Source organism: Oncorhynchus kisutch, unplaced genomic scaffold, assembly GCF_002021735.2.
Source record: "Oncorhynchus kisutch isolate 150728-3 unplaced genomic scaffold, Okis_V2 scaffold1327, whole genome shotgun sequence".
In the NCBI taxonomy this organism is placed as follows: domain Eukaryota; kingdom Metazoa; phylum Chordata; class Actinopteri; order Salmoniformes; family Salmonidae; genus Oncorhynchus; species Oncorhynchus kisutch.
The window spans coordinates 52506-56516 of NW_022263272.1; the positions used below are offsets into that span (position 1 = coordinate 52506).

General features: G+C 40.2%; 1 long non-coding RNA gene across 1 annotated transcript; it reads right to left on the reverse strand.

Moving 5' to 3' along the window:
• Positions 1-1083: 1083 nt before the first annotated feature.
• Positions 1084-3474, reverse strand: LOC116365966 (uncharacterized). The gene is made up of 2 exons (XR_004208211.1): positions 3049-3474; positions 1084-1269 (listed from the first exon to the last, which is right to left on the reverse strand). It is a non-coding gene; the product is annotated as an uncharacterized LOC116365966 (long non-coding RNA).
• Positions 3475-4011: the final 537 nt, after the last annotated feature.

Consider the following 4011-nt stretch of genomic DNA (forward strand, 5'->3'; position numbering starts at 1 on the left):
TAATGCCAGGTGAATCGTAATATTTTTAAGAGACAGGAATGAGGTTTCTAAAGCAGTTTCCTGTATTGAAGACTTTTCCTTGGTATCCCAATTAAAGATAAGGTTACTTATATTGAAATTGTTTTATGCAAGGATGAAAAACAAAGGACTGAATTGAACTTTAACTAATTGAACCTCGGGTTGATGAGGGATATTTCGTTATACGGTCGAATATTATTATCCAAAGCTGAAGGGTTATCCAGGGCGGTTTATGTCTCGTTATCACTTGACTTACCCCCTAAAATTGTAAAGGACTTAGATAAGATTATTTATAGTTTTATTTGATGTGATATCCACAAAAATGATGTGGATATATTGAAGCAACATCTCAAGACATCAGTCAGGAAGTTAAGGCTTGGTCGCAAGTGGGTATTCCAAATGGACAATAACCCCAAGTATACTTCCAAAGTTGTGGCAAAATGACTTAAGGACAACAAAGTCAAGGTATTGGAGTGGCCATCACAAGTCAGGGGACTTCAATCCTATAGAAAATGTGTGGGCAGAACTGAAAAAGCGTGTGCGAGCAAGGAGGCCTACAAACCTGACTCAGTTACACCAGCTCTGTCAGGAGGAATGGGCCAAAATTCAGTAAACTTATTGTGGGAAGCTTGTGGAAGACCAACCGAAACGTTTGACCCAAGTTAAACAATTTAAAGGCAATGCTACCAAATACTAATTGAGTGTATGTAAACTTCTGACCCACTGGGAACGTGATGAAAGAAATAAAAGCTGAAAGATATAATTATCTCTAGTATTATTCTGACATTTCACATTCTTAAAATAAAGTGATGATTCTAACTGACCTAAGACAGGGATTTTTTACTAGGATTAAATACCAGGAATTGTGAAAAACTGAGTTTAAGTGTATTTGGCTAAGGTGTATGTAAACATCAGACTTCAACTGTACCTAGAAGTGCACACTATTCTTATTGTTTTTTAATGTATGTATATAGTCAACTATACAACTTCCACTACTACTACACTTTATATCATCCAATAATATATAATGAAAAACACTCAACATGAAGAATTTATGCAATTATGTTAATTTCAAATATTTATTTTGAAATATAGATTAGGTGCTCTTCTTTTTATAGCAGGAAGTAAAGGGACTGGACAAGGCTTTGCCTATAGCTGAAAACATCCTGGAAATGAGCGAACGCTTCCTTGGTTTCTTCTTGGTGGAGCATATACTCTCTGTTCGGCAGGATTCTTGATCATTGACAATTGCTGGGGGAAAAAATGTAAACATAACATTTTCTTTAACTGACCCTAGTTAGTGTGAAGAATTAGTATTGCATTATTATTATTTAAATTGTAATATTCTACATAATTTACAAATGTAGGGCGGCAGGTAGCCTAGCAGTCTCAATCCGCCTATTTAACACAGAAGTGTTACATAGGCCCCCCCAGGGCTTAGACTGTTTAGTGCCAAAAAGAAGGGGATAAAAACATGCTAAAATATATATACATACATACAAATATATATATATATTCATCAACTTTCTTATATCTCTCAGATTTAGGACAGACACTTCAGTTCCATGTAGTAAATCTGTCATTCAATGCGTTTGTATGGGCTATTAGCAGTAAGGCCGATACAAACCCCTCGGCCTAGACAGGGCTTAGATTCTTGTGGGTTAAAAAGCATGATCTTTACAAAGTTGCAACTCATTCTGGAGACAATAAAAGGCCATGTTAAAATGTGCAGTTTTGTCACACCACACAACGCCACAGATGTCTCAGAGACAGAGACTGAGAAAAATAGGAGCAAGGAAAAACGCTGGTTGACTTGTTTTGAGGGAGTGTGCAATTGGCATGCTGACTGCAGGAATGTCCACCAGAGCTGTGGCCAGAGAATTGAATGTTTATTTCTTTACCATAAGCCGCCTTCAATGTCGTTTTAGAGAATTTGGCAGTATGTCCAACCGGCCTCACAACCACAGACCAAGTATATGGCGTTGTGTTGGCTGTAGGGTTATGGTGTGGGCAGGCATAAGCTATGGACAACAAACACAATTGCATTTTATCAATGTCAATTTGAATGCACAGAGATACCGTCACGAGATCCTTATGTCACGCCCTGGTCTAAGTATTTTGTGTTTTTCTTCATGTATTGGGTCAGGCCAGGGTGTGGCATGGAGTTTTTGTATTGTGGTGTGTTTTGTCTTGGGGTTTTGGTGTGTAGGTATTGGGATTGTAGCTAGTGGGGTTATCTAGCAAAGTCTATGGCTGTCTGGAGTGGTTCTCAATCAGAGGCAGGTGCTTATCGTTGTCTCTGATTGGGAACCATATTTAGGCAGCCATATTCTTTGAGTTTGTCGTGGGTGATTGTCCTTAGTGTTGTTGTTCCTATCGCCGTGTTTATTTACACCAGTATCGGCTGTTTCGGTTTTCATTACGTTCTTTGTTTTGTAGTGTATTGTATTGATTCGTGTTACGTTTGTTTGATTAAATCGCAATCTACACGCTGCGTTTTGGTCCGACTCTCCTTCACCACACCATTCATCCGCCGCCATCACCTCATGTTCCAGCATGGTAATGCATGGCCCCATGTCGAAAGGCCTGCATACTCACCAGACATGTCACCCATTTAGCATGTTTGTGATGCTCTGGATTGACGTGTACAACACCGTGTTCCAGTTCCCACCAATATTCAACAACTTCGCACAGCTATTGAAGAGGAGTGGGACAACATTCCATAGGCCACAATCAACAGCCTGATCAACTCTATGCGAATGAGAAGTGTCACGCTGCATGAGGAAAATGGTGGTCACACCAGATACTGACTGGTTTTCTGATCCACGCCCCTACCTTTTTTTAAGGTATCTGTGACGAACAGATGCATATCTGTATTCCCAGTCATGTGAAATCCATAGATAAGGGCCTAATGAACATATTTCAATTGACTGATTTCCATAAATGAACTGTAACTCAATAAAATCTTTGAAATTGTTGCATGTTGCGTTTATATTTTTGTTCAGTACACATTTGAGTGTATTGACTTACCTGTTTCACTGACGGCAGGGGTCTGGTTCTGGGAAGGTGTTGGAGTGCAGTGGTTCTTCTTGTTGACCTTCTTTGTACAATGGGTAACAAACAGTCATTTGTACAGTAGGAGAAATTGCACACAAAAGGTATCAGTGTTCCATCATACAGTGTTCCATCATACAGACCATCATACTGTACGTAATGAATAAAAATAATCTTTATCATTTGTATTTTGATGACATATGTACCTTTGGGTTGAGTCCACAGAGAGCACTGAATCTTCCTCTCTTCTTTTCCTTTCTACCAGTTGTTGGAAGCCCAGAATTACCTACCTCGTCACTGCCAAGTACATTGTGTGATGACAACTGGGTCATGGAGGGAGGTGCAGAGCTAGCCTCATTGCATTTAGTTAGTAGTTCCCTAGTTAATGATTTGACCAGGGCATCGTCAAATGCATAATCGGTTGACTTCATTGCAACCTGGAGCATCTTCTCTGACCCAAATTCTTGAAGAAGCCCCTTGTAGACAGCCTTGAAAATCTTTTTGATTTTCAGATTCTGGGGGTAGGCTTGAGTTGGTTCAAGGCCTGAGGTGCCACAGAACTCAGACAGAATCCTCTTTGTGAGAACTCTTGATGTTTCACTAATGTCAGAGGATTCCAGTAATGTGATAGGGGTGATCATTGACAGCAATCTAACAATCAGTAAAAGTACCAAAGAGGTGTAGTCATTGCTAGTGGAGTCAAATGATGCATGTGTATCAGAGTCCATGGCTGATGGAGTTGATGGATGCACAGAGACACTAGACATCTCCAGATCTTTGTTGTCCATCTTGGATTCCACCTCTCCTAAAACTTGAATATCCACAGTTCCACCGTTGTGTGTGCTGCTGCCAGACAGAGAGGGTCCAGGCAATGATTTGGAACTAGACTGACGGCTAGTGGTCATGAGAGCCGGTCTGTCAGAGTCAAGTGTTCCAGCA